A 27,130-nucleotide genomic window follows, 5' to 3' on the forward strand; every position below is an offset into this window, starting at 1 on the left:
TTTATTCAATGCAAACCCTCTCATTTTAGTTGCATATAATTGGGATGCTTGCTTTGCATTATCTCCACATAAATGTGTCTGAAAACATTAGGGCAATTGCAACTAAAAAATCTAGAAATATGAAAAGTAGGAACCAAATTTCCATGTAAACACTGGACTGAGCTGAATCTTGGCCTGACACTGGCAATGCTCAAACCCCCATGCAGCAAATCCAAAGGCGCAAACATTTTCACATACTTCAGGCTTTATTCTGTTCAGAACTTAATCAGTTTTTTTGCCACACAGTTAAGTTGGCACCAACAGGATTGCTTCTGATCTGCGCTTGACCTACTACCCCAAGCTAACATACCTCCTTACAAAAACATACTATGCAGGAATCCATGGTGATTCACTTACGTGTCAAGAAACTGGAAGAGAGTGGAAGAACATAACAGTTGTTCTTGTTGTCCTGTTTACTCTCCTAGCCCTTTGATGGGTGACATATCAATGTACTCCATCTTAGATGCCATTATTCTCTTTACCCATACATTCTTTATACACACATAGCTCCCACAGCTGCACATTCACCCTGATGGAGTGCAAAAGCTCAAGGAGAATCTATGGTTTCGGGTAGCCACACCACGCTATAAAGAGAGGTGCAAGCTTTACATCTCAGGGGTGGGAGAGAATCATCTCCTCTAGCTTTTGCCATAGAAGTATTAGCCATCTAGTCTAATGTGCTCTTCTAGGATCCCACGTGAGCCAGTGGAGAGAGCCACACTAAGTGACAAGGTTGGACTACTTAGAGTCTAAAAAAATCCAATTCCTAAATCTCCTTAGACCTGGGTGCCACCACGAAGGACAGAGCCAAAAACCTCAACGCCTGTATATCACGAGCCATCACATTTCCCTCAGAGACCTATATTAAGCCCAAGAACAACTGTTAGTTTTTTTCTTCAGATCACAGTTTTGACACCAGGCTTGAGTTTGTTTTGGTGGTAATTAGTGGCTTTGCAGATATAAATCAGGATTGAACTACTGGGACGTAAAGTGGGAGACACCTGCAGGGTGTTTAATGCTGCTGAAAAACTGAGCCTGAACCATACAGACCAGTATTAGCATCGCCACTGATTTCAATGGAAACAAGCTGAGGCCTATGCCTGGCTTGAAACAGCATTGTTAATTTAGCATTTCCATGAGCAGGGGAATGTCACATCAGTTTTAAAAGGTTGTCATACCCTTTATTGACAACTGTCCCACTGAGTTCAGTGGAAACTCAATCCTATGGATTTCAGTGGGTGTGAGGTATTTTCCTTTCATAAGTGACATTTGTCCCTTGTACGAATTTGCATGCATTAGACTATATTAGAAATGTACTCAAGGAAATGAATACGCACACTTATTAGACTGCACTTGGGAGATTCAATACATAGTGAGGGTGAAATTTTGTTTTAGCTAATATCTAAGGATAGAATTTTATACGGTTGATACTATTTACAAATTGGAGAATATTGCATACAGAAGATATTAAATCATTATGATAACCAAAAATATGGAACGCTGTAAAAGTTTGCAGGCTGATTCTAAAATACATGCTTCAAGTTTTGCAATATAACAGGTTTTCATCTCTTAACAATAGACAGTTTTAATCCTACACTGGACTTTCTGTTCCTTGGCAAATTTGCATTCTGTCAGATAAGAATAATAGACCCTGATTCAATTTGCCACTCATTTGCATTTCACAAAGATAAACTATCTAAACCTTCTGTTAACAATGCAAATAGTTTCTTTCTCTTTGTCCTGTTTTTCTCTCATAAAGACATGTGGACATCTTTTTTCCACATTATTTATGCAAAAAAGGAAGCCAGTCATCCCACTGGGAAGTCTGCTGCATAAGCAGTGTCCTGAGCCGGTTTCTCACCAGCAAGTTAGTCTATGCCACAAGTGTCCTGTGCAAAACACAGATGCTGTGAACTGAGGTCAGATGAGAGTGGTTAAAGTCCTGCTACAGTCCTCTGCGTCAATCCAAGATTGGAAATGGAAATAGCTGCTCTTAAGGAAGGATAAGAGGACAAGACTAAATAAAAAATATTTGTTTTGTTTGGAAATGTTTTCCGTCTCTCACTTTTGATCCTAAATAGTTAGGCATGTTATTAAACTTTAGCCTGTTGTTTCACTGAAATCTAATTATGTTCAACAATAGCATTTAACTGTGGTTTTCAGAAGCACCTGTGTGACATGGACACCGAAATCCCACTTCTAAAGTGCCTGGGGAGCCCCATTTGAAAGCACGGAGATTTCAATGCTTGAACAAGAGCATTGCTGTGGAAACATGGCTGAAGAATACAGCTGCATGATAGCCCATCTGCAGCTCTGGAGAAAATGCAGCATGTAACATACCCTTGCTCTTCAATGTCTGGTATTGTGGAAAGAATTTTCTCTAAGCACATTATTTCTGTATTTTAGACCAAGTGCTTCACTAGATGGGCCTTTTTTTCAGGTTCAAAGTCTTACATATTCAAAGTCAGTTTCTTTTTTTTCTTAATGAAAGAAAGAAAGAAAAATATCCAAAGCATTCAGCTAACATTTATCATGTAAGTCTTTTTATTTCCATTACCTTCATGCTCTAGCTCCTATAGCTAGAGACAGACATATTTCCAAACTTCTAAAAAAAATTTCCTTGTCCAGAAAAGACATAAACAAGCTCCAGGCTCTTGCCCTGGAAACCCACATCTTATAATATTGCGACAAATACAGTATTACTGTGGTGATGCAAATGTGAATCAAACTGCAGCAAGACCCAGAAAGCCCTGACTTCTGCGCTCTCTCGCGCTCTCTCGCACTCTCACGCCTCTCTTGTTCTCAGACTCAATAGCCACTTTATCACGGGCATCTTCATGTTTTAAAGAAAACCTAACCAAAGAACTGAAAAACCCGGCTGGAAAAAAGGCACTTGACAGCTTAAGGGAGGAGGGAGGAATTTATTGCCTTTTTGTTTGCCAGGAGTGTGGTTTTCTGTCATTTTTACCTCTGAATTGCAAGGCATTTCCCAAGCTTTTTAAAGCAGCTCTGCTGTCTGCTGATAGACATCGCCAGTGATTAGCAAGGAAGGTCACAATCTTAATTATTGCTCTGCTGTTACAAATAAGCATCAGTAGCAGACTCTACTACGGTGAATGTGGCTTTATTACCATGGCAGCTTTCTTTGCACATTTTTAATGAGAGAGCATTTTGTCTTCACTCACCGTTAAAACCATTTGGAAAGTATAGAGAAGTCTCTTGCCAACATGATTTTAGCTATTCGTGCAAAGCATCGACTTTTCAGACCTTCGTTCAGAAATCCAACACGTTTACCCTCTGCTGCTGCTGCCTCTTCCACGCGACCATCATTGGTTAATCCCTGCCTCTTGCTGGACTGCAGCCGTGTCACCAGCAAGCACCACATCAGAAACGAGGAGCTCTAGGGTGATGCAGCACACAGAGAAAGAAGTAAAGTCAAATTTAGCTCTTTATTTCAATTCTAGAGCACTTTCACTTCAGTTATATTGCGCACAAATGAGTGTAACTGGACTTTTCTCTCATGTAAAGCCGTGCACAGAGGAAACAAATCGTGAATACCATGTGCATGGGAGGTTTAATCAAAATCAAATAGGCAAGGGCAAACCGTTACGTCTAGATCAGAGCCTCAGCTGGTGTAAATCCAGGTTGCTCTGTTGCCTGTGGCAGGGATGTGTCAGCTTTCCCCAGCCAAGGATCTAGTCCAGGAGCACATTCATAAGGGTGGTTTGATCTTCTGTGTATTTTAGATGGGTATAGAAAGGATGAAATGCTTTCCACAATAGAAAAAAAGATAAAAGTAAGAAATAATAATTGAGCATGGAATAAAAGGAAGGAAGATCTTGCAGGTTTGTTAGGCAGTCCTCCAGCCTCTCTCTCCCTCTCTCCCCTCTGCAAAGAGAAGCAAATTAACTGTTTAACAAAGGGATCATATTTCCGGATATGACAGGAGGAGACAGATTATGAGCAGATACAAATGAAAAGTCTTGTGCCAAAAATTGAATGCTCTTAAGGAAGACTAAGTATCCTGGGCAGCTACCAGGATTGCTAAAGGAAATGAGGAAAGAAATTAGTGAAGCCTTAACAGATTTTTTCTAATTGCCCCTGTGACAGGTTAGGCTACAGAGCAAGGGAAAGTGAGCAACACAATGCGCAGACTTATTTCAACCATGTTTTTTATTATTAAGGGGTCATGAGATACAGCAGGTAGTTAGAATCCAGTTGGCTCAAAGTTATTTCCTGGGGAAACAGTTTTGTGGGATTTAATGAAGTCATGATATAATACTTTGAGACGACTCATTTAACGGGAGATAGCCAAAATGGATTAGGCTGAGGGGCAGTCTTGCTTCACAGCTGTTTGAAAGTCCTGGAAGACATTGCTAAACCTGTCTGGGAAATGGTTTTCCCATCTTGCAAAACTTTTTGAGATTTTAAAATATTTTCCTGCTCTGAATCAGAATGATAAACAAGACTTTGTGACATTTTGTTCTTATTAGGGACCCAAAAAAACAAAAGAGAGAGAGAAAAGAGAGAAAGAGGGAAAGAAAGAAGGAGAAAGACTGACCCACTCATCTGCATCAGAGTCAGTGGCACTTCTCTCAGGTAAGGGGAGCTCACTTCTTGGGCAGAACCGGGCAGCGTCTCACTGCCCGGCTGCCTACGGCGCAGGCGGTGGTCTCTCCTTGCCCTTCAGCCTTTATCTGTTTTCCCAGTGCTTTCCAAGAAATTCCACCTCTGCTCTCCTTTGCCTCAAGTTTTAATTTTCTGTTCCAAATCAATATTCTTTTAAGGAAAGTCATACAGTAAAAAAAAAAACAAAACAAAACAAAACCAAACAAACAACCTGGGCTATGTATAACTATCTGCATTATAAATGAGAAGTGTACTATGCAGTTAAACTCTTCTCTCTTACAACAAATGAGTACTCTGAGGTTTGTTATATCAGCTAAGGAAAAAAAATCAAGTCTGTCTTATTGACTGAAATGTGCTTAGAACAGATATTACCCAAATACCTTCCAATTTGAACAGTTTAGAATTAAATGACACTTCAGAGGCATTTTCTAATGTTAATTAGATGAGAAGATGGTCCTACAGCATAAAGAAGTGGAGCATTTCTGATGGAAATATTCTGATTATAAGTACGCAGGAGCTCCATTCCAAACTTTGCCGTTAAATCTCTGTGTAGCTTTGAGAGGGACTGCAGGTAAAGAAATTGAGATGGATAAGCTGTCTGCTAAACAGTGATGAAAATTATAATGTCTGTCTTGCATATGAGTTATATAGACAGATTAGTTAGCATTTATGAAGTATTTTGAAAAGAATGCATAATATTCTATAATCCATACTCTGGGTCTTCAAAAAATGGAGGCCTTTCATCATACTTGTTACCTAGAAAGTGTACTACAGCTTCAGTGTCCCATAGTGCCACTGATCCAATTTTACATCCAGTGTTAAGTCACTGATCTCAACACCGTTACATCAGACATGAACTTTGTTCCTTGTGTCTTCAAACACTTCATTTTACCCTACATTGCTTTCTGATAAAATCATTAGGGTGAGGAAGATTGGGTGTGAAATAAAATAGGAAATTATAATGTGAAATGCTGCGGCGATTCAATGTCACAGGCTGACTCTAAGCCAAACATTTCTAATGACTAAAACACTTTATTAAGTTTGAATGGCTTTTAAATAATATTTTAAGACCTGTACTTCTTATTAGCAGGCAGTGACTGTAATGATGAGATTAATTCTACTCCATATTCACTGACATATTATGCATTTCTCTAGACTTAAAAACAGCTTCACGCTTGATTTTCCCAGTTGCTGTAACCTGGTGTGTGCCTGCTTCACATTGCCAGAGTGGCAGAGAGCAGCCATAGAGACCTGCGAATAAAATTTGAATTATCTGTCAGACTTTTGAAATGAATCTCAGAAGGGGAGCGCAGAAGATCTTGGCGCTCTTTGGCATCCAAGGACAACTGTGTTTGCTTGTCAGAGCAATCTTATTTGGGAGGGCAGTATGTTAATACAGAACGATAGGCAACACTGCCATTTTTCAAATAAACTCTGGCACACTGGGCCTGCTGAGGAAGTTCAGTGATGCTGGGTTTTGGTTGTAGCTGGCCAGCATAAATCTAATAAAATCAGGGCATCTTTTGGCTGAGGTGCAGCTGAAAAGGAGGACTGAAAGGAGAAGCACTGGCCAAGGAACATACTTTGATCAGCTAAAGGGTACGAATTTTAATACAAAATTACATCAAATTTAACAGACTGTTCTGATTCCCCTTTTTTTTTCTGGTCTTATACCTGGAGTTTCCCCTCCTAGATCCTCCAACAAGATAATTAGAGTTGGAAAGAGGTAAGAATGGGATGCTGGACTATAATAGCAAATCCATAAGCAGCACATCTAACAGCCTTATTAACTATACTTCAATGTCCCAAAATTTGAAAGAAACCATATGCCTGAACCACTGTTATGTCAAAAAAGGTGACTTCCAGGTAATATATTTCCTGCCAGCTTTTAATATTTCCAGGGAAAAAAGAACAATTTTAAATCAACACTCTACAGAAGAGTATTCAGCTTGAGTTAGTATAACTGAAAACACATACAAGTGTGTTCATCAAACACAGAGCCACTAAGAAAGTGGGATTTGCCTTGTTTTTGCAGTATGATTAAAGACATGCTAACAGTCATGTATATATGTGATAAATAGGAGCTTTATTCAGAAAGGATATTTGTGGTTAGCTGAGAAGTTCTCAAATCAAAAGACGCATGTATAGAAAAACACCAACTTCAGTTCTCATTTGATATTTCTTTCCTGTCATTTTTCCTAAACTTGATGGTGGCAGCAACCTTACCTTTCACACCCTGCAGAAGATTGTTACCACCTTTGTGCCTGGCAGCCTCTGTGCAGAGAAGCAATGTGAGCTTGATTCCTGGCTCACACGAATACAACGTGGTGCTCCCTGGGCTGCCTGAGCACCACAAGACTGGCCACACCTAGCAATTATTTTAATCATGCCTTCATTTTACCTCCTGCCTGTAGCACTCAGCCGAGTTGGAACAGCCCTGGTAAATACAGTAAAATTAGATGAGAAGCAGAGCTGAAGCATGCATCATCTGGAGGCTGCGAGAAGGGCCAGGCCGCCACGTGGGTCTCTGCCACTTCGCTGCAGGATGAGGGCATCTCTCTGCCCCACATTTCTTCAATTTGCTCCACTCACTCACGCAGCTCAGATGGAGGACACATGCTTGGACAGAGAAGGAGGTAACGTTGTGTTTTTCCTGTGCAGAAAGGACATACTCCAAACAACACCACCGCATCCTCATCCACTGCACTGACTGTGAACTCATTTTGTTTGTTGATGAGAGCACAAGTCAAAGAGAGGAAGGGAGAGAGGAGGGGACAGGGGGATGTCTAATGAACACTAAACCCATACTTTATTTATGGTAAGCCCCCACAGGTCCCCTTTAGCATCCTGGAGACTTGAGAGGAATGTAGACTAAGCCCCAAAAGAGACACTTAAGTGCTTTCCTCCCCCTTGAGCATCAGCCGAGATTGAGAGAGGAAGAGAAGGGGAGAGTAGCAATAGCCTCAGAGGAACAATGCATAAAGTGCTGGTTACCCTCGTGCAGCTGATGGGCTGCGAGGAACGGAGAAGAGAGAAGAAGTGTCATCTGAGCCCTAGAAGAAGGGAGAAGTACCCCTTTCCAGTACCTGTTTTCTTGAACAACAGATGCAAGATAACCGTTTCCTTGAACCAAATGTCTGTACTGTTAAGGCCCAGTCCTGTGAATGTTTACCCGTGTATTTAAGCTGAATACCAAGGAGGAGACTTAAGTTAAAAAAAGACAATTTATAGGCATAAGGGGAGAAAAACTGGGACTTGGGATTGAAATGGTGGAAATTGCTTTTGACTTCAATTATGATCCAGATAGATAGCCATGAAAACAAAGGAGAAGTCATAACTGAAGGCAAGAATAGAGCAATATAGCATATAGGGTATTTTCCCTCTCATCACTTCAAACTCGTGACAATATTTCACATTTTACAAAGAGAACAGAGAAAAACAAAACTTTTACACAGGCCAACATGAAGATTTTCAGCCTGCAAATATGTATTCGTTGACCAACTTAACCTCCATGAGTGGACCCATGGATGTTAGGTTAGCACACATTTCATGTTTGTAGAGATGGGTGCAAATATGTGAAACATTCATTCAAAAACACAGTAGTTTGCCTTGCACAGCATGTGAAAAGAAAAGACCTGCCATGGAGCTGCAAAGCAGATTTTCATCATTTGATCAGTTCTTCTTCTCCCATTGAAGGAAAGAAGGAAAGGGCTTAAGAGAAAAGTCCAATGAAAAGCAGTATGAAGAAAATGAAAAGTCCTCAAAATATTCTGCTGTTGAAAAAAGCTCCTATTCTGATAGCAAATAATGATTAGCAAGTTTTGGTCAATTCTAGTTTTGTCTCATCACACCTGACCCCAGCCAGAGAAAGCTAAGGACTTTGTTGGGAGCTCAGGGAGGGATTTTCTTTTTAAAGTAAAAGAAGATAAAATAGAAGTTCAGTTCCTTTCTTTTGTTTTGTACTGTCAGATATTTCATACATTTTTCTATATATTTACTGCTTCTTTGCCCACAAGCAAATTATAACCATTTATGGTATGCAGAGCATAGCACAGCCCACTTAAAACCGTTCCCCAGATTTTAATATTACTTGGAAATTATACTTATTCCATCCTTTTCTAAAGAACACTAAGAAATTTGAAAAAGGAGTTTTTGTGTGGTTGCCATTAGCTAAAACTGGCATTGTCCCCAGCACGCTGCTGCTCCTTTGAATCCAAAATCTTCACTAGTATTCGGGAACATGTGAATTGCTTCCATTAGAAGAAAAGGCATTTCTTCTCTGCAGTTCTGCTAATGTAAAGAGAGCAGGCAAATTGTCTTCATTCTCTGAACGCCGAATGGATCAGACACCACTATACATTTTCCTAAAGCACTGTTTAAGACCCTTCCCCAGACAGAAGCTCTGCCCCCAAACCTCTCCTTGCTTTCTCCTGGGGCAGCAGCACCAGTGTTTCTCCAGCTGCTCTGCCGTTTTCTGTTTGTTTCTGGGATGTTTATGGGTGGTGTTTCTCTTACTTGTATGGATGAGCCAAGTTATCCAGAAACCTCACCTTATACACCCACGCAGCAACCCCCCAGCCATGCTTGCCTCAAGCCACGGGTCTGCCTTGGCCTGCCGAGACCAGGAGGAGAGGTTTTGCCCCCGTTAGGCTCCCTCTTGGGTGCCCATTGATTCCCGGCACGGCACTGAGGCATGCTGCAGTGGTGCGGTGCTGGGAGCAGTGCCAGCCCCATGCCAGGGGGGAGCAGGATGTGTGTGCCACGGGGGCTCGCACCCCTTCACCCTCACCAGTCAGTCCAAACCCGCTGTAAATGGGTGCATTGCTCTTTAATTGGCATCATTACCTCATACAATGTTTTCTAATTATATTATTGATTTTTTCACCCATTCTTTTTAATGGATTCCCCTTCCAATTCAGCCTCAGTAAAGTCACTGGCAAGTAGTGCGGATGGGTCTCCAGGGAACCTCTTCCAACTATGTGTGTTGCACACAGCATACAGGTGTTTCATTCTGCGTTGGCTTCTTAGTTAGCCAGAAGCAATATTGTTTGGGGGATGGCGGAGAGAGCAAGAGAGATCACGGTCCACTAACACAGTCACACACAGTAATTACTGCTCCATAATAACAGGCAGAATTATTACTGTGCCCAGATTTCTTTTTTTCTTCTGCACAACTCGGAGGAGCTGCCTGTAGAGCTAGGCAGGAAACAGATCTCATATCCTGCAAAAAATTTTGGTAATTTTAAAAATATTCTCATTGCACATTGGAAAACACCCAAGCACTTTCAAATAAAAATCAGCATGAGTATCTCCCACCCAGGGCAGAGTAGCAGATAAGTAGCGAAGGCACTAGAGCCAGCATGGCTCTGTGGGTGCAACCAGGTAGAAGTTAGGGGGCTCTGCGCATCCTCTGAGCTGTCATGACACAGTCCCATAACAACAAAAGCCATGCTAGAGCCCTGTGCTATGTCTGAGCTAGCAACCCTTGCTGAGCATGGATTTGGGGAGGGGAGGGAGGAAGGAACATTGCTTCCTCAGCTGGGCAAACCAACTCAGATGACCCAGTCTCTCTCCTCTAGGTATGCAGCTCACGCCCACCCAACCTTACAGCAAACCTACTCTGCTGGAAGGTGAGTCCAAGCTGAAGACATAAGCCTTACTCTCCTCCACATCAGACAGCGCTGTAAGCACAGAGCTGCTGCCCTGTGGAAGCTCACGCTGCAGGAGTTAAAGCTTGAGCTTCGCCCACTGCCATTACAATGGCATGAGTCACCCACACACAGACACCATTTTTTTCTGATGTGTTTTATGCCTCTTTGGAATCAACTGCATCAAAAACATATATATGTTAAAAATAATCATATGGCAGAATAAATGTGTGCTCCAGGAACGAGACCAGTATTACACCAAAATGGAAGTTCCAGGATAACACCAACATGCCGGTTCCCTGTCCAGAGAAGCTCCCAGTGAGCCTAACCCTGCAGCCCTCCTGCTGCAAGAGGAGCAAAATTTCTGATAAAACTAGAGGGGGGTTTTAAAGCTGGGGGGAAGGTGTTGGTATGAAATGTCCCCTTCCCTATGCCAGCTGTCCTGCAGAAAGCTTGGGAGTGAGTGGTGGCATGAAAAAAAACAATGGGGATCCTTGGACTGGGGTGGGAGGGAGTGCAATAAACCCCGAAGACCCTCTTCCTTCCCCCTCCAGCTCACTCCTGCTCTTCCCAGCGGAGCTGACTGATCCCACATGCTGGGAGGTGCCCGCTGGCAGGTGGCCCTCTGGGGCAGCACAGCGGGGGGCTATGCAGGCTGCTGCCTTGGGTGAGGATTGCGAAAAGCAAAGCAAATAGAGCCCAAGGGTTTGGGCTCAGGCTCTTCTGAATCTGTAACCTCTGTGGTGACACCAGCAGGGCTGAAAAGAGGATTTGCAGCCAGCTTGAGGGAGTCGCAGAGGACTGCCCTTCTCATTTCATGTGCTGTATAGCCTTACATGTGGTTTTAAAGCTGAGGAAATACAGGCTGCTGCCAGCTTCTTAACTGGCACAAACTGCAGCAGTTCCATCACCATGGGTGAGGCTAGACTAGCTGGCAGCAGGGTCTGACTCCATCCCCACGTACCTGCTGCCCTGTGCCATTGCTTTCCGTGCACCTCCCATGCATTTCATAGGGAGCCAAGAGTACGACCACTCCGGCTGGAGGGCAGGCTGTCAGTGCCGCGACGCCTGTGCTGCCCAGATGGTACCATCTGTTGCACGCCATTACGCTCTTGGCCTCAGCCTGTTTTTTCTCAACAGACTCGATGGAGAAAAGACAATATATTCTATTCTTCCAACGATGGTATTGCTTTGCCCAGAGCCTAATTAGCAGCATGGTTGTGTAAAGCTGCTGTTCCTCAATACCCTTCCCATGTGGATGTTCCAGTACAAGCACTGGGTCAGTAGCTATTTCATTATTCACTAAAATTTTTAATCACATGACTGAACATTTGTGCAAGTAATGCACAGCATTTTGAGAAGACTAAACAAAATGTTTACCTTGCTGAGTAAGCTGACTTGAGAGAAGTGGGACAGAAAGAGAAAATGCAGCCCTGACAAATACCATTTGCAGTTAAATGAAGCAGAAAACCAAAAGGAGAGCCTTTTTGACTTTCGGAGCTCCACAACACTTTTTCATCATCGTTTTCCAGCACTGAAGCAAAGGACCAGAATGGATTATCAGGGAACTGTGGCCATGGGTTTTCACAGCTGCCGTTAAAAGTCACTCTCGTAATAAGTCTCTGAAACACATCCCACAAACTACCAGCCACCTGCACGCTCACTGCCAGCAGCTTCTGAGCTGAACAGCCAGGCTGCCGGTAGCTCTGCAGGGAGGATCAGCTCTGCTGCATTCCAGACTGGGTCCTTTAGCTAACCAGGGTTAGAAAAACCACAGTCCTCTGGAGCTGGGAAGTGTTGGATCCACCTTCTAAGTCATCACGTTTTATGACAGCAAAACAGTCCACTGAGTCAGACCAAAAGTCCAGTTGGCCCAGTACAAATGGTGGCAGTATCCAGTAAGGGATACTTAGCTGAAAAAAATAAAAGTAGCAGGGCAAGACTTAAGTTTCAGGTATCATCCAGCTTGTAGGAATAAGACCCACAGGTGCTGTGAAGTATCACTCCTCTGCTCCAGGGTCCAAAGCCCTGCCCAGAGCTATGTATTGCCTAGGATGGGGGTGGCTATTTGCCTGTTAGATCTAGTCTAGGAGGCAGTTTTATCTGGATCCCCAGGAATGCTCCTCATTAGGTAGCTCTGCTTGTTAAGAAAACAGCAGGAAATTAAAGCATCTTCTACAGTGAAGAGCAATAGGTGGGCTTTTTCTACTTTGCTGCAACGAAGCTAAGGCAACGGCAGCCATTCAGTAAGGACAACATTGGTATAGTTGTCAGCTCTTTGTATAAATGACTCTGAGCCCCTGGATGGTGTCAGATGGGTTTTGCCAGTGTCAGATAGGGATGTCAGTGTTCAGGAATTACAAAGTCAAATCATTCCAGGCTAGAAACTCTCCTGCTAATTCCATTCCTTCCAGCACTTCAGTCACGAAAAAATTGCATCTGATGCCTATAATGGTGTATTTTACTGCTTTTGGGCATAGGTGGCAAGGGAGAGGTGATTTCTGGTCTCGCACAATGCCCGCAGATAGGGGTGTTCTCAGGAGAGACATTTGCCTGTGACTTCTGAGAACAGAGGATGGCACCCACAAACTGTGGATTAAAGTCCTGTACAGGGCTTTAAAAGTGGCATTTACAAATGGTGACAGAGAGGGCCTGTCCTTTTCTTCTGCCTCTGTCTCAGCATATGTAATGATACTTCTCTCCTAGTTAAAGACAAAAAGAAAACACTTCCAGCTTTGTTGGGAATTCATAAAAAAAGCTTGTGGCTTCTCAGTTATAGAGGAAATATTATGACCACTTTAACTTCTGCAGGCTAACTCATGTGGATGGCTAACCCTCATTACAGAGCTCTTCATGGGCATTGAGTCAAATTCCACTCTCTTAAATGGGTGAGGTGTCAGAGATCTCTGCAAACTTGCAATTATACCAGCTCAAAACTAGACATGACCCATCCTTATACCTACTCAGAATCACATTAGTACCTCATGAATCATTTGGGACCAATGCCTCTGTTTGCAATAAACACCGAGTGAGAAAATGTCCTTGCCCGTAGGGATTTACAGCCAGACACACAGAGAGCAAAGAAATGCGAACAGAGGATTAAAAGGAAGGTAACTGAGGGCATGTGACATTATGTGGTCTCTATTGAACTAAGCTGTGCTCCAAACCAGCCTATGTTTTTTAAGATTGTATCACTTCATATCCTATATTGTACTTTGCAACGTGTGTCTTTGTGGACTAGTTACCCGAAAGCCCTTTCAACAGCTCAGGCAATGCAAATTGTAAATTATGCCCACAATTCCTTCCAGACATTTTTGCATCCTTAAATCACAGTCATGGGTGCAATGCCAGAACAGGTAGATGCCCCATCGGCCCTTTTCAGAGCTAGAGCCTGGCCAGCTCAGGGCATACGCTGCTGAGGATGTGGCAGTATGGGCTTCTTAATGGGGCCAGCCTTATCCTTGGCCACCAGCAGCAGTTTTCCAATGGGGCCAGGGCTCCTAGCAGGCTCCGCTTGATTAAACTTAGCACATACATACATTCACAGCTACCTCGGCTGCAAACACTGCTGGTGTAGGCATTTTCTCAGTTTCAGATGATTTTGCATCACGAAGAAGCCAGTCCCACCCACTCGCCTTAGTGCTCTGGCAAGACAATTTCTCTGAAGCCATAGGGCATAAGGCATCCCCATGCTGACCCATCAGCATTATGAGCTGAGCCCTTGCTCTACCATGCCAAAGAAAATCCCTAGGAAATAAGGGCTCTGTGAAAGCCTAATCAGGCTTGAGGTCAGGTCATTTTGTTTTACCAGGTGTTCAAATTTCCCTTTGTGTCACGAGTCTGTTGCTTAAGCTATAGGCACCTAGTGCATGGTGGTCTGTCCACCTACTCTGCTGCTGGCCATTTGAGGTGCCCTGGAGCATTCAAGCCATCCCTGCCAGGATGTTACATGTGAGCTAGAGAAGTCCTGCACCCCTTGAAGCAGCAGCTTGGATCCAGGAGGTTACCCTGGGGCACCTGAAAGAGCACCAGACACCCATGCGTGAGCAGAATATCCCTCCCTCACTGTCTTCAACCCTACAAGCCTGGCACATATCTTACTGGGCAAAGACCTGGCCCCCACACAGCAGCCTATGTGTTCCCTGAGAACATGGTAATAATTCCTGCTCTTTCCAAATGAAATATTCATGGGAATTCTGAAAAAACAGTCTTAGAAGGAATCCTTTAAAATTATTGTCTAGGCATTTGACACGTACAATAAGCAAATAGAAAGTTACGTGCAACATCCAGCCAGATGATCATTACAACATGTGCGTTGCAGTGAGAAAGTGAAGTCAGCCTTCGCCTTTGTGCAATGTGACATAAAGAAGAATGTCTGCTGTCAGGCTGCCCTTTCCGCACCAGGAAATTCTGCCTTTTACATGCAACAAGAGCCCTCCTTGTACTCTTTAGTCAGGGATGTTGTAATACCATTTTGCCATTCTTTACTTCAGCTCCATTTTCTTTTGTGTCTCATGTGTCCTGAGCCAGGATGGAGGCATTGCAATCATCAGGGGTGTTCTGGACTCTGTTGCAAAGAAACGGTGAATTTATGTTTTTACTTAGTCTCAATCACTGGAAAATAAAAGCAACGCTGATGTGTCAAGCAGCAGTTTTGGCACAAGTTGCCAGAAAGACGGGTTCTGGGAAGTTTTGGGTAACGTCCTGTTGGGTTTGTTAATCTAAAACTGTCTCACAGTTGGTAGTGTAAAATTTGACTGGATTTTTTAGAGAAGTAAACTAGCATCTTGTTCACCAAGATGTGCAAACATTTCACTCTGGGGTGCAGAATCAGGTTGCTGAGAAAGTACTCATCTGCTGGTTAAAAATGCTTAACAAGAAATTAGTGGGTTTTAAGTCATACTCATTCAATAGAATTTGGCATATATCACTGAAGTTCCTCAGTGTATAAGCCAAAGTACTTTGTTCTCTGCACATGGTATTAACTCTACTGAGCATCTGTGATTATACCATGGCAACAAAGTGTAATGTAATTGTTTATAAACACCTTACTAAATATTTACTTTTTTTCAGAGCTTGGAGGTGCATCAAAAAGAAAAGGGAGAGAGATTCACTCTGAAGACCAGCAATAGAGAAACTCATCATTTGGGGGATAAAGCTATAGACAAAGCACATAAATTTTAGAAATAAAGAATCATTGTTTTCTTCCCTGCTCTTGCAGCCCAGCCTTCGAGGGCTCTGTAGTCCTGGCATTTCAAGTTGCTTGATGAGAGATGCTCTAGAGTAAACACCCGTTGGCAGGCATGTCCTTACGGCACATGCGAGACAACTTACCCACTTTTTGACCGTGCTGTAAGATAAGAGCATGACATGAAGCAGATGACATGCCGTTAGTGGGTGCTGGAAGTACTCTGCAATGCCCACAGGCCGCTGTCCCCCACTTCCCAACCCCATGGAGAGTCCCTGCACCACGTCAGGGCTTCGGTACAGGGCTGCTCTGGCACAGGAGGAGCAAGGAGAAGGGGGGGAAGGCTGTGTGCTCCCCACAGAAAGTGACCAAGTTAACTTTCTGGGGGAAAAAAAGTAGAGGCATTGCCTGTATTTCTTACTTACACTCAAATTGACTAAGGCCAGGCCTGGAAACATCATCTTTAGGATGGATTGTGCTTTGCAGGCTGTTTGGTGTAAGTGGCATTTCTTTAAATTGTTTTCACCACAGAAATCAAACATCACTACTGGTTTTACATAGACAAAATAGGGGGCACAGAACTGAACAGCTATTTTCTTTTTACAACCTTGGCAATACAAATGGAATTGATTAAATTCCTGAACTCCAAACTGTCAGAGACTTGGCAGCATACTCCCTCCTGAGATGCTGGATTCACCCCAAATTTTAAGAAGCAAGTAACACTTTCTTGATTTCAAAGGGTGCTGTGGAGGACCCTGGGCTCTGCCTCCCACCTTCCCTCTCCCCTTGTCCCCCACACGCACACAGGCACACACCACCATTCACAACATCACTCGTGCACGGCTGCACATTGGCTCAGGTCCTTGCTTGCTGTCATGTCTAAAGTCCCTGTTCATTCACTTTGCTCTTTTATGGAAAAATAATTGATTTAGTCTTTGTGGAGGCAACAGTTCCCTTCTCACTTTCCAAGGGTTTGCTGTCTGTATGTTTATTGTTTTCCTCAATGGTCTGGGAGACCCTATAGACTGACCTGACTGTAACCTTTGTTTCCTGTTTCAGATAAAATACGGTTAAATGGCTAACAAAGAAACCCCCCCCCCAAAAAAAACAAAACCCAACCAGCTGATATTTTTCACTTGAGTAAAGATAGTAAGCAGTCAGCTTGTGTTGTAACTCTGAGACTTTGTAAATTGCCTTCACTCCGTGACATAGATCCCTGCTAGCTTTGAAGACAAATGTTATGTATGTCACACATTATATGCGCAGTTGTTTTTTTAGAAAAAAAACAGGCTGTGTTTCTGAGCCACCTGGGCCAAGATAAACACAGGGGAGAGCAGCTATTTTAAGGGGGTAGGACTAGACGTCTCCCATGCTGCAGCAAGTGCTGTGTGTGGGCAGGGGAGGGGCGGCCAGGTTCAGGGCACAGCCATGGGGTACGGGAGAAGGGGATGCTGCCATGGGGTGCTGCAGGTGGGGCATCCATGGGGTGCAGGTGCAGCCGCTGCCTGCCCCCGAGCAGCCCCAGCAACTCCCCAGATGCAGGCAGGGCAGCCCCGACACCCCAAGGATGGCAGCGGGGCCAAGGACTCAGCTCTCTGCATCACAGGGAGCAGTGAGGGCACTGTGGTCTGGCACAGGCAGGGGGGGCTCTGCTGAGTGAGGGCTGAGCTGATACCCATGTGAGGGGGGGCACAAGGAGGCTGGCCCCCAGGAGAAGCCGGCCTTGGCTAGTCCTTGTGTTTCATTAACGTAGCCATAGCTTACAACATGGCCTGTTACAGAGTTTGCCTCATGCTTCCTGGTTTAAGATCCTATTTTCCACTCCTTATCCTGCTATCAGCCACAGGTTCCCTCTAAATATTTACATACATATGCATATATAAATACACCCCCCCCCCCCATTCAAGTCTTTCCAAGGAGGAAGCCAGGAAAAGCTTTCCTGTTTCTCCATAATAAAAAAAAAGTGTTGTTTTCTGTTGTTTTCCTTGAAAAGCTCCAATTATTTTAAGACAGCTACATCAGCACAGCTCTGAGGAAAATGTAGAGAGAGTGACCACAATATTTGGACTTAAAGCCAAGCTTCCCCCAAGGGAAAGCATGAAAAACCCAAACTTCCATGTTGGCTAATTAGGCAGACAAACCTCAAGCTTGAAAGCTGGAGGTGGAGTTCATCGCCAGCGTTTTGGTACAGGAGCCCATGTTTGTGTAATTGCTGTTAATATGAAGTTTCCTCCACTTCTTCCTTGCTTTTGGGCACTGGTGGGGATGCACGTCAGACCTGACCCGCGTTGCAGGGGGTTGTTGCTAGTCCTCTTCCTTGACCAAAACCTGCATGGGCTGTGTTTCCCTAGAGGGGAGCCAGGCGAGATGCTCCTGTTGGCTGCAGTTATCATGTAAAGATACTCACTGCCAGGTATAAAATGGCCACTTGAAAGAGCTGTGATTACTTTGAACTGGTAATCACGCCTTCCTATGCTTGGGAGTTTTAATTTGAGTAATTCAAGCACTGTGTTTGGAGATTCAATTTTATTTCGAATCTGTACACTTGTTTACTTTCTTAAAGATATGTAGTTTTTATTAGAAGTCATTAAGAAGTTGATGAATAGGTGCTTTACATTAAACTTTGTACTTCTTTTGGTCAAGTGGAAGCAATAATATAGCTTGAAATGTATGTATTTAGAGTCTTAATTTTTTAATGGTATGAAAGACAATTATGTACTTCATTATGTCTGGATAATTTATAGTTTTCTTTGCTTGTGATTTGTGGCACGTTCTGTTTGGACAGAAATTGGAATCCAAATAAACTGCTTATGACAGCTTTTTATATATTAGTTATTATCAGTTAAATATGCTGGACACAAATTGTGAACTTAGATGTTTTGCATTTGACAGTGTTTAAGAAAGGATTTAGTATCAAGCAGTCAGTGAACTTAACTACTCATTTCTATGTTTTTCGGTCTAGTAGGTTTTGTCCCATCACACAGCTTTTATGTGTTTTATGTAGCTTGGAAGAGGAAAACAGAGCTTCTCCTTTTCCAGCTTTCCTAGCTGAGCAGGGTGAAACCCGGACAGTGACTCAAAGCAAAACCACCTTCTATCACAAGCTTCAGCAAGTTCTGCCTCCAAGTGCTCCACCAATGGCTTTGTATTCCTTGACACTTCCAGGATTAACACACATTGGGTTTTATTTTTAACCAGTTGCTGAAGTTTACCAGCTAACTCACTGTGTTCAGTGAGTAAACATACAGCTGAACTTATGATGTCATTTATTTTATATAATGCGTTCAGTTACATTTTTAATCCATTTTGTGTTTATTTAATTCTTCCTGACTTGTTCCATCAAGATATATGACTCCAGATTGACAGTGGCTACTTGACTCCTTCATGAATTTGTTTGGCAATTTTACGGGGAAGGTACCAGAATACTTGATCTATATCCTCTGTTGAACGTCAGGGAGAAGACTGTTACCCTGCAGGGACGCTGAAGCCTGGGCTGGATGGCAGGCAGCAAAGAGGATCCTTCTCCCACACTGAAACCCAGGGGTAGGACCTGACAGGATGGCACGGGAGCTGAGGTATCTCACCACACCTGGTGGCCTCTGTGATAGATAAGGCCAAAGGAGGCAACTGTGCTGCATGTACTGCAACAAATACTATGTCAATATCCGTGGTCATTTTTACAGTATTTCTAGTTGTTATTGGCACCTATATAGACCAGCTTCAGAGGAAAAATAAGGTTAAGAAATCTTTAGGGAGGTTTTCTATGCTACCATTTGTTATACTTTCTGAAAACATAGACAATTGCAGGTCATCTTTGTGCTAGACACAGCTATGATGGAGGAGCTGGTTTAAGCTTGTTAACAGAGAAGAATTCATAACTATTTATTTATAAATAAAATAAATAACAAGTCCAATTTCATACATAAGAAGAGGTAGGCAAGATTTTTCCTATTTTATCTTTAATTAAAAACTTTTCTGAAAACTAAATATTTCCTGAAAACCTGTCATTACTGAAAAAAAAGATTATTATTATTATAATGAAAAGCTGTCATCCCAGACCTGAACTTTTGACCAAAACCAGCAGCCAAATCAGAACAATAGGTATTAATTTCTGATAAAGGCACCTGAAGTGGTATGGTCCTTCTTTCTGCAGAGGAGGAGTGGGCTGGAGCAGAGCATGTCCAGACCTTCCATATTTTCATACTGACATCTGAATTCCCATTTCATCCGCTGTCCTATTTCCAAAGCTTATAAAAAATCTTGATGGGCTAAATCGAGAACAAATGTCTCTACATAAGGTTAAAAATATCTATCTGGTGGTAAAAGAGGGGCTGGGTGTCAAAAAAGGTACTACTTTACCTGCATGCCTGGGTCAGGTCCAACAAGACCTTGCCTATCTTTTAGGAAGGAAAATCTAACAGAAAACATCATGATAAAATGTGTGTCAGACAATTTTACTTCTGAAGCGTTGCTCCAGAGACAATTGAGAGTTCAACAGTTTCCAAGTGCATGTGAAGAAGCAGCAGCGGTGTGATGGATATGAGGGAGGAGAACCGAAGGCAAGATGGCAACAGTTAAATGTGTGGTTTGAGTGAGTTCAGTATTAATTTAGGAGATTGTGGTCATTCCAGACTGAGAGAGAAAAAAGAATGGGGAGTGCTGGAAAGATGATTCATTACAAAGCTGATTTCTATATTACTTAGTATTGGAGAATGGACTTGCTTCACCCACGCCTCTCACATTTCGTATGGAAAAGTGTATTTTCTATTTTGAAACACGTGCTGATTTCTTGAAGTAAATCACAAATGTCAGTGGCAAAAGCATCTTCAATTTCCAAAGAAAGGTGTCTGAACAGATTACTTCATCTGCTTTTCTCAGTCTATGTATGGCCAGGTATAAAAGTCAAGAGATTCACGACTGAATGAAAAAGATACACTACAGCTCTCCCTGAGGTGCTCTATCAGGGTGAATCTGCAGCAAGGCTGGGCATGTCTCCTCTTCCAGGGAACACAGGCTGAGAATAGCAAGTTAATTCTTCACAGTAAGAGAGCAAGTTATATAGAAACAAAACAAAAGCTATCTAATTTTGAACTGTCATTGTAAAAGCTTCTAAGGCTGAAATACAGAAAGACCCATCATGCTATCAAATAAAACAGATATGCTTTCTGATTCAGATTTGGCTGCAGACTGGATGAGCTATGCTGCTCTAATTATTTGAGAATGTGGCCTTTCAAAGAGCTATATTTTATTCTAAAGGAGAGACTTTTTAAAGTTTGGCATTCTGCAAAACAACCTGTATGGTAAGTATACTCTGACATTCATATGAATCGTGTTGTTTAAACTAAGTACACAAAAAATCATGGCCAATAGCCATCATGTTTTAATGCTATATGAAGGAGCATTTACCCAGAGCAGAAATCCATTTAAAAGCTTCAGAGGTGCTTTTCCTTACATGCACGCACAGTATACTGCTGCTGGACAAATAGATAAATGTAACCCATTGGACCTGCAAATCAATTTCTGCATTGTTAGAGACAAGTGAAAATGAGTCTTTTGCACTATTGACCCCAGACAGGCTGGGCATTGGTAAAGGCAGGTCAGCCTGCTGCTTCCTTTGTGGCTGAACGCTGATAACCCCTTTAAATTATCTCTGACTGAAACCTGGAGATTGTGGTAAGGAGGGAATAAGAAACGTGAGGGTTTCCCGTGCTCTCCTGACACACCAGTCGTGACGAAAGCAAGGGGAGCCGAGTTCACAGCAGAGCCCAGCACAACCCTTGCCACTGAGCTCTGACAAACAGCCTCCAGCAGGTTTTGCTGGGGCAGCTGGAGGGGGTTATTGCCCCCAGGTGTCCATCCCAGCCCCTGCAAAGATCCCCACCCTCTATTTGGGAAGTTACAGCGGAGTGGGTGGTGTGAGCCAGTGAGTCAGTCCCTTTTGACTGTAAGGAAAGTGCAAAAAGTCTGGGGTTGTTTCAGCTAGGGAAGACTAGAGGGAGGGATTACTGCCATCTAGCATGAAAAAAGCTGCTGTAAAGGAATAAAACTGTTCTTTTCAGTCTTGGATAGCAGAAATTGAAGGGGGGTAGGCAGTAGCTGCAGAACAGGAGGGTCCAGTTCAGCATAGACAGGCTTTCTGAAACACTAAGGGCAATGCACCACTAAGAGGGCTTATCTGAGCAGGGTGGACCCATCATCTCTGGAAGCTTTTAAGAACAGGCTGGAGAAGTATCTGTCAAGAATAACACAGGTCTTCAAGGCAGGTGACGCTCCTACTCCCCTGCAGTCCTTTTCTTCTGCCATTCTAGGACTTTGCTGAAACACTGTTTTTGAAAACTTGACCCTGGGAGTAAGCTTTATCTCTAGTAAGTACAGCAGGAATGCAATATCCAATGTGCACAGCGTGTATACTGCTATTGTAGGTCTGTACAGCAGTAGGTGTGCAAGTCTCTTTTTATTATCCATCTCTCCACCACTGAAAACTACTCTCTACAAAACTTTGAGGTGAAGGGGCAAACCAGCATGTAATTCTGAGTATGTCACTTCCAGAGAGAGATGAGGCATTAACAGCCAAATGAGAAAATCAGCAGAAAAACAGACTGCATCATCCCATACGTAAGTTAAATAACACTTTTCTTCATTTCTACGTTGTACTTTATTGTCCTTCATCTTTATCTATCACTTCAGAATTTGTTTTCTCTTCACTGAACTTAGCGCAAGAAATCCCAAGTGGCTAAAATCAGATATTACCTTGACTAGCCTTCATGAGTCTAAAAACACCGCAAAACTACTCTGGCTGTGCAGGCAGGAAGAAGTTTGTACAAATGGCTAATGTAGACCACGTTAAAGAGAGAAAAATGATTTAAAAATTAAAAAAAAAAAAAATAACCCAAACTGCAGCATGCTGTTAATTGGTGCCATCCAAATACCGATGTACATGTTGTCCTTGTGGTGGAGGGCAGGCAATTGGTGTAGTATGTTAAAAGACATTGGTGTCTTTCTTTGTAAATAAATTGTTTAGAGTTCTCGGATTTCTAGCTAAATCGTTATGAAGTTTATCAGGGGTTGCAGATAGTGTTGGTTCAAAATAGGAACTTGCAATTATCACTCAATTACAGTCCTTCGAAATCAGACAACAAGGCACCATTGGCACAGCCCCAGGAAAACATTCAGTACAGAGATACTAATCAAGATGCTGCTCCTAAGAGCTAACAAGAAATTCATTTTAATATGTTGTACACTGAGCAGTTTGATGTTGTCAGATCAATTTGCCCCTTGGATTTTGCAGAGTCCCTGTGAATAAAGTGTAAGCTAAGGCTCTGATTCCTTCCAGCTATTCCATTATTTACTAGTGTGTCAGAAGATTTTGCAACTGATCTTTTATGGGGGACTTAAAGCATGTTCTCCAGACGAGGGAGGGAGGGCATCGAGCAAGGTGCTGAAAGGTAGTAACTCAGCCCACCAGTCATCCATGTCAGCTCCACAGAGCTTTGCCTCAGAGATTTTCTCAGTTCAGAAGATCGTGGTTGTAGGTACAGCTTGGCTGGACTTTTGCATGGAAAATGCAGTCTGTTTTCTAAACAACAGGGACGTCTCCCACTAGCACTGCCTGGGGGTGTTTTACATCAAGGGTCTAAGGGAAGACATAGCAATGAAAGTGAAGTGGGAGAAATGAAATTACTCACAAGATGGGATGAAAGCGTAGCTGTACAAGCCAGACAAATTCTTATGTGTTTAGGAGGTCCAGAGGGGGCTCACCTCAGACCAGGAGAGAACTTTAGCACATGTATGAATTTAAGCAAATTGTCATATGAAGTGTGATGATACTGACTATTACATTAGCTTGAGGCTGTAAGTACCAGGCAAACGGAATGGTGTGATATTGCTCCCCTAGAAATATTTCATAGAGGTAAGATGAAATAAACTTGCCACTAATTTCCTCATAATCTTGCAAATACAGAGAAGGACATCTTCAACATGAAGATCAGATTAGTGGAAACTATGAACCAGCAGTGGAAAACTTTTGTACAGAACCTGAATCTGAATTTGCTTATCTAGAAACACCACATATCATTTCTTGGAAGGACCCAAGACAGTCACAGAAACATGTCATGCTTTAGTAACCTATACAATACCTAAATTTAAATGCACAATCAAAGAGGTGCTCAGACATGCTTAGTTTGTTCCTTTGTATTTTGCCAGGCTTTAGAGATTTGGAGTGCTGAATAGCAAGTCTGTAATACAATTACAAGATAACAAAACTGGAGCAAGAAAATATTTTAAAGCATTGTTACTCAAAAGGTAAAGCACTTTGGTTTGAAAATGTGCTTCCTAGATTCTTATCTGATATGTCTAAGTTTCTTGTTTTGTATGAAAATAGATATTCCAGCCACACCAAGAAAGAAATCTATTCAAAATAAGCCATGTTTACCAAATTTTCCTACAATAAGCATTGTCATCACACTTTTGATGAACTCCAGCAGTAACGCTCTCAGCTTGCTCCTAATGCTCTCGTGCATGGCTCTGTGAGGCTCATGGCCCACTGAATTTGGAGAACTTTGTGCACGACAGCTGTCAGGAAGTGAGTTGCTGGACATTGGACAAATAACTGAATGAAACATCTAATGCTGTCATGGGATACAAGGGTCAGGGCCCCTTTTTGGTATTTCAAGTGATGAGTTGGGTATTTAGAAAAAAACTTTCTCAATTCTCCAAAAGCCTTTGACCATCCAGCTGCCCCTTCCACCTAGTCCTAGCTCTGACTACGAATGCGAATCACCCCATGGCACTGCTGCGGTGTCTCGCTTTCAGCTGCAACAAGCATCCAACACCAAGGGGAGTGATTCTGCTACTGTTCGATTTGTAACAACATGAGCAAAGCTATGGCAGACAGCAAGGGAGTTTCCTCCCTCTCGCTGTTTCACAGAAGTCAGTTCCTCATGCTGTTGTTTCTTGAGAAGCACGCATTGGTGTCTGGGGCTATTTGCAGCTACTTCTGCTCAAAGGCACAGATGTATGTAACGCAAGATAAACAAATGGCATAAAACAAATACCAAGCTCTCTGTTCATGATTTCTTTCCCAACAGGAAGAAATCATCATCACTCTGCAGCTATTATCTCTCTGCGTGCCCCTCAGCGACAACAGAGGAAGAATGTGGTTTGCTTGCGCTATGTTGTTGATCGTCTGCACCCCTGTTTCAGTACGGCAGCCACCAGCTCTGCAACTTGGCTCAACTCTGGAGAAGAACTGAGAAAAAAAATATATATTTAGTACAGTCTGAGTTTCTCAGTTTTCATATCCTGGCTTGGCCTTTTGGTCAGTTTTATAAAACTGAGGTGGTGAGGAAAGTATATTTTCCAGCAGACTAATTCCTCCTTTGCCAGCTACTGGCTTCCTTTGCTGGCTTCTGTCTCTCCTTTCTTGTAAGTGAAAATAAAAAAAAAAAAAAAACCAAAAACACAAAACCCCAAACCAACCCTCCTCTGGCTTCCCGAAGGGAAATTTTAACCTCAGTTCAACAGGTTTCTCTGTGCTCTGTGGGCCAATTGCTCATATGCATTCCCAGTCTCACTTATTAACAGCTGGAAGAGAAAGAATGGAAGGGGCTGTGCACAAAGAGTGGGGTGATGAAAACAGGTGAACACAGGAGAGGAACGGCTGGGCTCAGGAGCAGACCTGCACTCTGCAGAGGAGACCAGACAAATTAGGGTAAACTGCATTCTGTTTTTTCTCTCTAGAAGCTGTGAAGAAAAGTGGTGTGACCGGATCTGAGTCAGCCAGAGCTCTGGGATGGCTATCTTCTCCTTATACAGAGCTCCTCAAAGAAGGATGAAACTACAAAACTGCTAAAAAGGGAGGTTATAAGCAAGGATACATATATTTGTAAATAGAGAAAACAAAGTGACCAGGCAGAAACTTAAAAGTATTTATACCCATATCTCCACTTTCCCACTCTGTCTTTGCAGATGTGGTTTTCGTTTGAGAGTCCTGCCATCAACTTGATGACTTTTTGAAATGCAGCAACCATTGTACTGCTGTTTCTGGTCCCTAGGAAATCTTGTTTCAGTCCTTTTTGAGGTCTCACTAGGTGTTTGCTCCTTGCTTCTCTCAACAGCCAGTCAGTCTCTTTTACTTTTAGCAATTAGCTCACTTTCCACTGACTATTTCTCTTACCTGCCACTCCCTGTCTTGGGGAACCCTATCTCCATCTCTTTCCACCTGACCTGAGGAAAGGAGAAGACAATAGGAAAGAGGAAGAGAGGAAAAACACCATCACACTAGAAAAAATAGATACTTGAATCAAGCTTGAGCTACACATAAGGTTGAAGGACAAGTGGAGGAAATCAGGCTTGGCATGACCTCATGCCTTGATTTATCACTTTACAGTCAGTACAGTGTTAACCGTTGTTCTCTGCACATCTTCTCTGGTTATCAATCATCAAACCCCTTAGAAAGATGCTCTAGCTTGCCTGATGACATTTAGGTAAAAGGAAGAATGAAAACAAAAGAGGAAAGCAGTGTCAGAAGATGGCATTTTTCATTACCTGTTGTTTCTAGATCCCTAACAACACCCATTTACATTAAATGTAGTTCAGAAAATTATTTGGTGGTGTATTTCAGCAAACAACTTAGCTGCATTGAATTTATTTTAGAAGTCAGCTGCCCTCCTGGAAAACATCTGTGTTTATCAGGAAACCAGTCTCCCAACAAGCGTAAGTCAAAAACTTACTCTTTGTTTGCTGAAAGCCAACAAGGTTTATGTTATGTGAGAAATTTCCACAGGAAAAGAAAAAAAAATCTTGTCTTCAGATGGACACAAATTTATAGTCAGATGAATCATAAATGTCACGCTCTGAAGGAACTCTGACCAGAGAGTTCCTTTTCCTGCTAATGTCGTGCTTCTGACTTTGTGGTTCACTGCTTGCATATGTCCCTGACTGACATCCCCCTAGAAAGTTCAGTGAAATTTCAGAGAAATTTCCCCCCACCCTGTGCATGTCATTTGTGTTTTATTACACTTCCAGCTGGGTTTTTCATCTTTTGCAAAGGAAAACGCGTTGCCCCAGTTATTGTGCTGGCATGAAATATGAGCGCATGTGTGCATGTATGTGTGTATGTACACACACATATATACATAGAGAGAGATGTGTGTATATATATGTCGATATGTAGTTATATATATGTATATAGATATCATGGAGCATTTTTACAGGCCAACAGGGGAAAAGTATCAGGTAGGGTCTTTTTCTGGTAGTGATCAGCAGAATGAACAAACATTTTGTACCTTAAATGGTATATTCTGAGTGGAAGTCACCATCTGGTTTGTGTTCTGTTAATTTGGTTTTGCCAGGGCAGCAAGCTCAACACTAATTTCTCCAAGAAGAGTGAAATCACGCTCAGCGAAGTCCCCCCAGGTCCCGAGGCTGGTGCTTTTGAGGCGCGTGCTGAGACAGGGACACTCAGTCTTGCCCGCCGCGTCAGTTCGGGTTGAGTGCCCCCTGTCAAGGCTATCCCCCTGTGAGGTACAGCGAGCTGTCCTCGGGGCCTCAGCCCTGTCATCCTGCCTCCCATTTGGACTCATTTATTAAGAAAGCTGGAACCAGCCATGGGGAAAGGGGGATCTCT

General features: G+C 42.8%; 1 long non-coding RNA gene across 1 annotated transcript; it reads left to right on the top strand.

Annotated features, from left to right (window-relative positions):
- Nucleotides 1-21,437: 21,437 nt before the first annotated feature.
- Nucleotides 21,438-26,447, top strand: LOC148055724 (uncharacterized). The gene is made up of 4 exons (XR_015704954.1): nt 21,438-21,869; nt 22,054-22,119; nt 23,707-23,805; nt 24,591-26,447. It is a non-coding gene; the product is annotated as an uncharacterized LOC148055724 (long non-coding RNA).
- The last annotated feature ends 683 nt before the right edge of the window (nt 26,448-27,130 follow it).

This window comes from Nipponia nippon, unplaced genomic scaffold, assembly GCF_047370975.1.
Source record: "Nipponia nippon isolate SJK-2023a ecotype South Korea unplaced genomic scaffold, ASM4737097v1 scaffold_2, whole genome shotgun sequence".
NCBI classification, from domain to species: domain Eukaryota; kingdom Metazoa; phylum Chordata; class Aves; order Pelecaniformes; family Threskiornithidae; genus Nipponia; species Nipponia nippon.